We start from the raw sequence: 10,864 nt of genomic DNA on the forward strand, positions 1-10,864 counted from the left end.
GTGATCCCTCTGGTGCCCAGGTAAGAGCAGAAGGGAAGCCGCTCCTCCTGCTCCTGCCTGAGCAGGCGGTGGGAGAGCTATGGGTGGCTGCCGCGGCCGAGACCAGGATACGAACATCCCCCGGGGCACCTGTGGGTGCTTGTGCAGAGGGAGCACCAGCAGGGAACTGGCCCCTTTGAAGTCACTCTCACATCAGCTGGCAAAGAGATCAAACAGCTGCCACCAGCCCCGACTGATATCTTGGGAATAACCCCTCCATGGGGGAAGTGCCTGGGGCTGAATTTGGGTTATCACAGGCAGGGGAAGCATCTTGGTGGGTCCAAGCCCATTCCCACGCTTGCTGGCAAGCTGGGGCATGCAGCAGGGTGGGATGCTGGTGCAATCCATTGCCACCACCCATCCCTCCTGGTGATGGCCCCACATCCCCAGCAGCCTTCCCATGCAGCACACCACTGCTGGCTGCTCCTCCTCCGCTTGGTCCTTCTCAACTCTGCAGCCTTCTCTGCAGGACTGCCACGTACCCAGCATCATCCCCCATCCATCTGTGCAGTTGACCAGATCTACCCAGACACAGGACTTCTCTTTTGTTGAATTGATTTTAATGTTTCAGGTCAATTCACAATCTGCACAGGTAACACCATATAACACCTTCCTTTGGTGTGTTTGTACTTCCACCTCTGTACAGTTTTGAAAATCTAATGGACAAACTCGCTAGTCACCTAAGCCACGGGTGAAAATGTTGATGGGTCCCCGATCCCAGTGTGAACTCCCCAAAAAGACAGCTGATCCATGTATTCCTTTGGGCAGTGACCCACTGACAGTCTCTGATCTGCACAACAGACCTGTGCTCACCCCCTGTGCTTTCCTAGGAATTATCTGTCTAGCTTGCTAACGAAAATCTCATGTGAGATGGCATCAAAACTTTATTATAATCTAGCTGTGTGTCATACGCTGCTAATTACCCTGTCACAGAAGCAGATTAGATTGCCTTGACGTTATTAGCATATGACAAATCTACAGTGGCTATTACTTGTATATTTGTTATTTCTGAAGTGCTTGCAAATAGGATGTTTATTTGTTCCAGTACTTCTTCTGGGAATCAGAATTGAGCTGAATGATGTGCATTTACCAGAGCCCCCTTCTGCCTCTCTTTAGAGAAAAATACAATTTTCTTTTATGGAGTTTCTTGGTTCCTCAGTTCTCCTACTCTAAAATTGCTCAGCCAGCTTTCAAAGTGTCCTTGGAGAGCATCCAACTTTCAAATTTCATCAGGCTCCAACAATTTCAAAATATTTTAAATATTGCTGTTCTTTCTAACATATTTCAATTTCCTGTACTTTCCTTTTAGCCTGAGTTTGCACCATTTCCCCTCTGTTTGATCACTACAGATGTCTCAGTGAAAACTGAGTCAAAAAAGACATTCTGCAGTTCAGCCTCCTCAGTATCATTTGCCATTATCTTTTCTTTCACAGTGAGTAGTGGACCGATATGTCTTCTGATATATCTCTTTCCACTAATGCCTCCATAGACTGCGTTTTTTGCCATTCCTTATTTCTTTTTTTCACTTGAATTTGATTTTCTCCCTCCAGCGCATGCTGTCCTTTGATATTCATCCTCACTCACTTGACCTCATGACCATTTTCTCTGTACTCCTTTCTGTATGAGTTCACTGAGGAGCTGGAATTTAGCCAGGCTGGTCTCTTGCTGCAATCTCCAGCCTGCCTACATGCTGATAGTTTCCAGCTCTATCAAAACATCATCCTTTACAAGGAATGGACAATTGTACGGAGCTATTTCTTCTTTTAAACTATTTTCCAACTAACTATTATCTATTACATCTCTTTTGTTACTGAAATCTGTTACTTGAAGTCCCTTGACTTAATTCTGTTTTGTTTTGTTTTGTTATCCGGCTTTTTCCTAAGAGATTTTAACTGTACCATTTTTGGTCACTGTCACTTACATTATCATCATTTCATTTTCTTCTGCAAGCTCATGTCACTCTTTGATCGTCATCCTTAATTATTTGACCTAATGCCCAATTTTTGTGCTTCATTCTTGTATCTGAGATTGTCAGCGCTCCAACAGCAGCTGGATGAGCGCCCCACTGCCCTCATCTTGGCCCAAGGGAAGGGTATGTTTGCTCTCACAGAGTGCTGCCCTCAGAGATCTGCCCTCCATTTGGGGGAGAATTAAGGGAAAGGTATCCCGATGAGCAGGACCAAAAGGCCCTGAGAACCATTCGCTTCTGAAGGGCAGCTATGGGCCAGAAGTGATGCCTCAGGGCATCTCTCACAGCACCGGTTGTCTGAATTTGAGCCCCTCCAATCTCTTGTCATCATCAGCTGCAAATAATTTCCACAGGAATTAACAGAAGAACATCATAGCAAGACTTCTTGGACTTTTGCCTTCTTCCAGATCATAAGACCATGACAGACATTTCAATATAAAAACCCTTGAAAATGCACAGGAGAAGTCTGCCGTATTGAATCTTACAGCTATCTGTGTGACTAGAGGCCAGGCAGACTGCAGACCAAAAATAAAACCAGGTTAGGGCACGTTTGGAAAACTCAGTTTGATATCCTGATGTCCAGCATGATTAGTTTGATGGCAGAAGTATCTCTGCAGTGAGAGGGCTACCTGATGTCATCTACACAATGCCTGTGTAGAAGGCATCACAAGGCAACACCGCTCTACAGCTGGCACACGTCTGTCCACTTTGGCTCACATTGTGTGTGGAGAACAGGATAAAACAGAGACTTCGTGATCAGTCCCTGAGTAGTTAGCTTCAGTCTATCAGCTGTGCTCTGAGGATGCCTTAAGAGCACTAGGAGGGAGGTGACAACACAGCAAGCAGCTAAAGTCAGCCATGAAAACAGACATATTAATCTGAATCCTAAAAAGAAAAGCTAAAAATTGTCAAAGGACCTGACCCATTAGCTGACCTCCCACATCTATCTCGGCTGTATGTGGTGGTTCATAATGCACTTTCTCTTCTTGACATTTCACTGGCACGGCAGGAGCCAAATTAAAACTTAACCTACCTGCACAAGAGATATATTCAGGTAATTAGTGGTAACAGCTGCAGCTTTAGCTTCTACTGACATTAAAAAAAGGGTGAGGTAGTAGCTGTAGACTGTCTCCAAGAGCTACGCCTCCCCGCAGCAGTGCAGAATGGCTTTAGCAATCCAACCCTAGTGGGGTTTGAGCAAACCCTAGGAGACAACAGAGCCAGATCCCTCCACAGAGTAACTCCACCTCCACGCTGGCAGCAGCACACCAGCCCTGTGGGGGCCTTGTGGTCTCCAGCAGAAGAGGCTGTGAAAGCACCATCCATGGAGGTTCTCAAGATTCAGGTAGATGATGAGATGACCATGTCTTGCTTGAATTCTTGAGGCTGGGCCAGAAATCCTTTCCATCCTGCATGCCTGTGAAGCTCCAAAGCCAGTTTCCTGCCCTCCCCAAGCCAACACAAGACTGGGATCCAAGTGGAGAGATGGTCCAGGTGGCTCCCTCCCTTGGGAAATGCTGGCAGCTGGAGGGGAACTGGGCTACCAAGTACTCAGAGAGGGGATGTGTTTGCCTTTTGGGGTTAAATCATACTTCCAAAACTGGAGTGAGGCTGTGGTTCTTCCTACTCCTCCCTGCACAGTCTTGCTTGTTTAAGCAAGAAATTGAAATTTTGAAAATTTTTAAAATTATTGTTCACCAAAGAGGTGTGATTTTGTGGATGAGGTTTCTAGAGATGAAGCCAGCACTGATAGGACCTTTTTTGAGATGGTCCCCTACAAACGGAGCATGGTCCGAGCTGTCATTGACCAGGGCTTAGCAGAGAGGTGATGCGTGCAGGTAAGATGGTCCCAGCAAGTGCAGGATTGCACCCAGACACCAAGAAACGTGTCTGGGAAGTCAAGGCCTTTATAATCACCTTCCAAAGACATTCCTCATCTGCCACGGACAATTCGATCCCAGCCCTTTTCCATTCCCTAAACCAATTCCTATTCGAATTGGCAGGTGGCAGACAGAACCATTGCTTGGAAGAGCGCTGTCATTAACTCACTGAATATTAAATGGCATCAAAGCTCTGTAGATAAAATTATTTCAAGGACTAATTACTACCAACCCTTCTGGCTTTAATTCTAGACCTGAAATATTGCAGTGTTAATAAAATAGGATTTATAGTACATGAGACACGTGAGAGAAGATTCAATTTGTAATGATAATTTGAAACATTTTAATAGGATTTCACCAGCAATATGAAGATTGGCAGTTTAATAATTTCTGGAAACGAAGAAGAAAAGCTCTGACAACATATACAGGGCCTTACTGAAGCACCCAGAAGATAGAACAAAAAGACACTAGAGATCCTGGTGCAGAATAAGCCAAATATCTGGTAAATTCCTGATCCGCATTTCCAGAGTGAGACCTGCTCCCACACCACCACTGCAGCTCTGGCTGCAAGAGCTCAGTGCCTGAAGCTGATGGTGAAAGGAATTTTAGGCTTAAACTGTACAAATTCTTCCTACCAAAACCTTCAGTTGTGCCATCTTTGCAGCAGACATTTTAAGCTGGCATTTTGAGGAGCAGCTTGGGTGCTGGACTGAAAACTTACAGCAGATGGGAAGGAGATCTCCATAAGGACATCCTTGGTTCAACAAAAAACACCACAGTAACAACATGGGCTTGCAAGAACAGTGCCTTGGAGAGCCTTTAGTTTAAGGAGAAACTTTAAAAAAACTGCACGTGAGGAATAAACCGTGCCCTGCTGCTATATCCTGCCCCCTCCAGAAGTCCTGTGTGTCCCCCTGGCTGGCTGCGGGCTGCTCGCAGAGCACTTGTGCTCTCAGGAGGGATCCTTCGTGGTTCCCTTCCACTTTGCAGATAGAAAGAGGGAGGAAGATTTCTTCTCCATTTAGCCAAGTCGGGATACTCTCTGCGGAACAGAGAGGTGTGAGCACCAGCTCTGCCCTGCAAGCCGGGCGCTCGAGCTGGGCAGCAGGGGACGGTGGCACCCCAGGCATCGGCAGCAACGAGAACACCTTAAGCATGACCCTAGGCACCAGCGGCCACTCAGCTCCTGTTAACCCATATTTTCTCTTCTCGACCATGGATGGACAAGAGGAGGCCAGAAAGGGAGCACAGCCCGATTTTGTGCCGTACGTACCATTAAAAGGTCACAGTAGCTTTTTGTCTGTATGGTGGCAAAAGACATGGAAGAAAGGGACAGGCTGGATCTGTCAGAGATTCAGCAGAAGTACATGGCATGTCTCTGCTGCTGTGAAGGGATATTATTTTGTCAGAGCAGAAGCAGGCATTTGAATAAATCCCCCAGCTCTCCCGATGTACTTTGCCAATCAAAGGGATGACAATACCGTGTGAGGGAGAACGTGGCTCAGGCAGTGATACAGGCTTTTAGGAAAGAAAAGGAAAGAAACCTCTGAAAATAAAATTGCTAGGAAGTTAAGCGAGAAGTTTGATAGGAAGACATACTCCATGCTGCTCCTCTGGTCCCTGTGGGTTTGGTAAATTTGCTGGGAGGGAGAAGGTTTCATCTCGCTGTTTAGACATTTTCTAAAAGTGACTGTAACAAAATTATAGTCTTGCAGAAATGCATCCACCACCTTTCAGTTCTGGCTTTTCAAACCACATGCCATGAAAGACACTTGGCTTAATTTATGCAAAACACCCAGTGTGAAGGTATATTTTGGTACACGAAAAGTATCCTTACATAGGAAACTGTGTTTTCTGATTAGTTTCTCAGATATTGTTGATGCTAATTAAGAGCCCGTGTGCAGCTGGAGGACAAGGAACACCAAAAAGAAGCGCCCGTTTTTGAGAACCAGGAGGAAAGACTTTGCTGTGTATCGGGCTTAGCTGGGGTGTGCTGGGGGTGCTCGTGCTGAGCACGTATTCGCAGCCCACAAGTTATGGGATCAGATTAGGATCAGCACATATTTGCAGCCCGCCAGTTATGGGATCAGATTAGGAGCTTTGTGTCTGCAGCCAACAATAACTCCACAGCAGGTCCGTGAGAGGCACCATCCCCGTCAGACACCCAGATACGTCCCCTCTGCTTGAGGAGGGGTGGAAAGCAGGCGGGCACCCCGCAGCGGGTTGCCGGGACTCGGTGTTTGTACCAGAGGTTTTGAGAAGGATGGGGCTGTGATTTCTTTCGTAAGCCTAATCAGATAGCAAAATAAAAGCAGGGAATCAGCATAATTAATTCAAATCCATGCCTGGCACACAGGTTCTCTGTATGAGCCATCTTTCAAGTCAGCATAAATTGAAGGTTAAGCTGGCCTGCCCTGTTGTAATCAAAGCAACCCATGGGCGGCTTAATTTTAATTACAGCTCCTAGGGACCGTTTAGGTGCTACTCTGGATGCTGCCGAGGCTTTATAAAGAAGATTATTAAAGTTGTCAGTCACAGATCATGAAAGTTCATAAGCACAGAAAGAAGGGATTGATACCAGTTTGTCCCCAAGCAGAGCGCAAGGAGGATTAAATAAAAAGCAATGTAAATAGCCATCTCGGATCTGGAAGGCATTTTAAACTTCTTCTCCCTGAAAGTTGCTACATCAATGCAAGTGATTATTCCTGATTTGACTGAATGAAGGAGAAGAATGCTTGGAAATGAGGCACTAAAAATATTGTGTTTCAGATGGGGAGGTTAAATGGCAAGAGTAGGTTTTCCTTCACTCGTGTGGCCCCCATCTCCGGCACAGAGCCGCAGACGGCCTCCTGCGTAACAACAGGGGCTACCCTGGAGGTGCGGGCTGCCCTCCTCACAATTAGACACCAAAAATGAAAGTTGGACATCTCTCAGGAGCTAGTCACTTAAATTCTCCCTGCTACCAGTGAGAAGGAAGGGAGAGCAGCTCAGCCCGTCTATTTGTTGGCTGCTCAGCTGCCTCTGGGTGGGTCAGCTGGTGCCCAGCTGGGATGAAGGAGGGACCTAGGTAAGCAAATTAAGAAGACACCTAAACTGTAGGTGAATAAACATCTAATGAGCCCTGTCCATGTCCTGGGACCCCCAGTAACTGGCAGAGAAATCCCCTGTTGGGGACAGGAGTGGGGCAAGGGAGCCCTGCCCCATCCCTGTGCCCAGCCCTGCACAGCGGGATGGAGACTTCCCTTCCCCAGCCCCATCAAAGCCTGTTCAAAGGAAAACCCAAGACTGCTGCATTGTTGCTGGAGGGAAACATTTCCGCAGGAGCAAGGGCAGTAACACATAACCGAGGGCTGCAAGATCTGCCCCTCCATACAGCCTGAAATCAGTTATTGGTGGCAAACAGGAATCTGATAACGTAATAACATGCAGTACATACAAAGAGCTGTACACACACGAGAAGGAAAATGGCTAATGTTTGTGATTCTTAAGAAAGATGATTGCCTGGCTCTCTCGTCTGACATTTCAGTGTTTTTGCAAAGCCCTCCGAAGGGAGGAGGCTGTTTATTCTTTGTGCCTCAAGGAAAGGCGAGGAACGTTTTTCAGATACTTTCTGCTCACTGGGTTTCCTCACGAATTTCAGACACTCAGTAGTTTCAGGTTAATAGGAAGCAATAACTCAGAGCCCAAGTCATTCCTCTTGCAAATGCTAATGTTAATCTATAAATAAAACATACGTTGTAAAGCAACAACTCCTGTGTGGCAGTGGGTAACAGCCAGCCTGCTCTTAAATCTTCAGAGCTGGAGTTTTGTGCAGCATGAAAACCTCTGGGGGTGATTGGCGTGGCAAGAGTGCCCATGGTGTTTGCCAAACACCCTGACCCCTTACCCAGGCTTCTATTGTGGCCAAGGTGGGTAGAGGAGGTGGAAAGAGATACGCAAAGGTGTTTTCCTCCACCTCCCCAGCGTCAGCTGGGTCCTCTTTCAGTTCCCAATACACGTCTGTCCTAGTGGAGAGAGTGGGCACTGGTGGTGGGCAAGGACAGGGGCACTGCCATCAGAAGGGAGAGATCACGATTTTCACATTTTTTCCTGGCGTTGAGCAGTAGAGGCACTCAGACACTCAGACACCAGCTTGTAAAGCAGCTTGGGGTTGGTCTCTTACCTTTTCAGGTCACCTTTAAAAGATTTACCAAAAGCAAGGAAAATGTAGGTAGCAAAATGTAAGGCCCATGATAAATTGATGAGAACAAGTTCTGAGAAGGAGCAAAGTGATAAATGTTTAAAGAATACACAGACATTATTAAATGAAGCTTTTTTTTTTTTTTTTTTAACCACAAAACAGAAATTTGCATTACTGCCTTTTCTCTACTGGCCACAGAAACGTTGGGGAGTGAAATAAGCAGTTTCAGCTCCGAAAGCAGCTCATAGCTTTCACGTACTACTACTGAGGAGAAAATAGCATCCAAGAGCTTTAGCTGCTCGGAGCATGAGTCACCCTTACATAAGCATCTTTGCTGTTACGGAAAAGCTAAGAGCTGGCTTTGGACCTGAGCATCGCACCATGGGTGGACATTGCCGTATTAATAAAATATTAATAAAATATTTGGAGCAACTCAGACACACGGCACTCCAGAAGCCGTGAGGTTACTCTTGTTGAGTGATGAAACATCCCTTTGGGAGCAGTTTCCTGGTGGGAGATGTCTGGGGGTGCAGATGGCAGAGAAATGTTGTGGGGTGGAGGTTTCCCGTTGAAAAGTCGGGGCCATGGCTGTGTTCCCATCCCAGGAGCTGCAGAGAGGAGCCCAGGAGCTGCAGGCAGAGCTCACCCTGGCACAAGGGAGGGCTCCAGGTCCTGCTGCCTGCTCCCTGCCCTCAGGGTTTCCCCTTGTGGGCTTCAGGAAATTGCTCACAGAGAGGAAAGGCTGCCAGCCAGGGGGCAGAGAGGGAGGTGGAAAACCTCCCAGCGAAGCAGGAACCGAGAACATCCAAAGGGAAATTACTGTCTTCATGCAACGCTGCTTGTCTCCGTGCTCATTTTATTGCTTTATGGAAACATCTGTCAGGCAATAAGCCTTGATTTTCATGTTGTCAGTGCTGCAGGAGGAAGGTAGAGACCTAGGCTCTGCTCTCCGAAGCTTTCCGCTTCACTTTTAAGCAGCTTGGGGCAGGGATTGCCTGCCTTGTGCCTTCCCCAGCAGGGACCCATTCTGTGCCTCCGCTGCTAGGAGCTATGATAATGAAAAGAATTAATAATAATAATAAAATGGCATGTCTTTCCCTCCATGGCTAGCTCCATAGGTTCACCATTAACCTTTCAGACAGCGCAGCAAGCAACCAGCAGCCAGAGACACAGTAAGCCGAGCAGGGTGGGCACATCACCGCTCCCGTGCTCCCACTTCAAGCAGCGATCGAGGGGGCTGTATTTTAGGAGCACCATTATATCCTTCACGGGAAATTACTAAGATTTCAATTTGGAAATGAAATCGTCACCTACGGCCTCGGTAGTTAGCAGGAGGGACCTTCAGTGCTGAGACCCATTACGTGAAAGCACAGCATTTAGCAATTATTTGAGTACAGTTGTTGTGCATTAATTGTATTGTATATATATTAATTAAGCTGGGAGATGTGATAACTGGATAACTGGGTAATCAGAGGCCTTGGTTCCAAAATCATTTGGGCAACACCTCGGTGATACGAGGATCATATGTGAGCCCAGCTCTGGAGCTTAGCGCTGTCAGTGATGTTCCTACAGCGATTCGTGTCACTTGTCTGCTCACGCTGTGGAGATGTTTTCTGTCGTGACGCAGCCCCTCCTCACCTGCCAGTGACACACCAGTGCTGTCAGTCACCTTCAGTAAGTCACAGGAGGGCATCAGAGAACCAGCAATAAAGCAAGTGCCTCCGTGGTGGGGACGGAGCGAGGCTGGGCGCGGGGATGAACGTCGAGAGGAAGCGTGGCAGGGTACATCTAAATTAAGAAACGCACTGACACAGGAGGCTGACTCATTCGTGTGACAGTGAAACAGCCTTCAGCCCGTGCCCCACCTGGGGCCTTCAGTGGTGAGCGTCATGTGGTGATTTGTCACCTCTTACCAAGGTCTGCAGGGGTGGGCTTGGTCACCCCTGGGACCAGAAAGCCCCAGAGTTGTGGGCAGCATTGGAGTCAGCAGCAACCACAGAATCACAGAAACACACAACGGTTTGGGATGGAAAGGACCATAAAGACCATCTAATTCCAGCCCCCCGCCATGGGCAGGGACACCTCCCACCAGACCAGGTTGCTCAAAGCCCCATCCAGCCTGGCCTTGGACACCTCCAGGGATGGGACAATGCAGGGTCCCAGCTCACCCAGGGGTGACTGACTGGCCATGTCACTGGATAATTCATTGCAAGCAAAGGGCTGCCTCGGCCAAGCTCAGCTGTGGAGCTCTTTCTCCCTGTCACCTGCACTTCGTGCTCTATAATTTGAACAGCTCGGCTTTCTCCCACCTACTTTGGAGCTTCAGAGCACGCATGTCCTGCAGGAGCCACTGCTCTCTATCCTTCTGAGAAGGGCACGATGACTTTCCTGGGGCAGAGAGACACATGCAACAACCTGTAAAAAGTTAAAAATACAACCAAAATATAAGATGTTTTCTTGGGAAAGTTAGTAGTTAGCCCCATCTGGTGAACAGAAGCGTTCACTAGACCTTTTGACCATGCCAACTCATTTGGTACACTTGTAACACTTCAATACAGATAAAATATATTTAGCATTGGATAATGTTAATCACTTCTGCAGGGAGGAAAGCCCTTTGGGAAGCAGATAGGATTGCTCATAGGCAAGTGTGTGTGCCTGCCCTGACCCAGGGAGGGGGAACATGCACGGTTCTCATGCAGCAGGTATGGCCCATCCAACAGAGATGTGTGCTGCCACTGATACCTGCTTCAGCACTTTTAAAGGGCTGCTGGACAATTGCAATTATCCTTATATCCT

The 10,864-nt window shown here is 47.5% G+C and overlaps 1 long non-coding RNA gene across 1 annotated transcript; it reads left to right on the forward strand.

Annotated features, from left to right (window-relative positions):
* The first annotated feature begins 1,226 nt into the window (after nt 1-1,226).
* Nucleotides 1,227-7,970, forward strand: LOC310900876. The gene is made up of 2 exons (XR_014585437.1): nt 1,227-3,353; nt 4,012-7,970. It is a non-coding gene; the product is annotated as an uncharacterized lncRNA (long non-coding RNA).
* The last annotated feature ends 2,894 nt before the right edge of the window (nt 7,971-10,864 follow it).

The sequence above is a fragment of the Anser anser genome (assembly GCF_964211835.1).
Source record: "Anser anser genome assembly, chromosome: 1".
In the NCBI taxonomy this organism is placed as follows: domain Eukaryota; kingdom Metazoa; phylum Chordata; class Aves; order Anseriformes; family Anatidae; genus Anser; species Anser anser.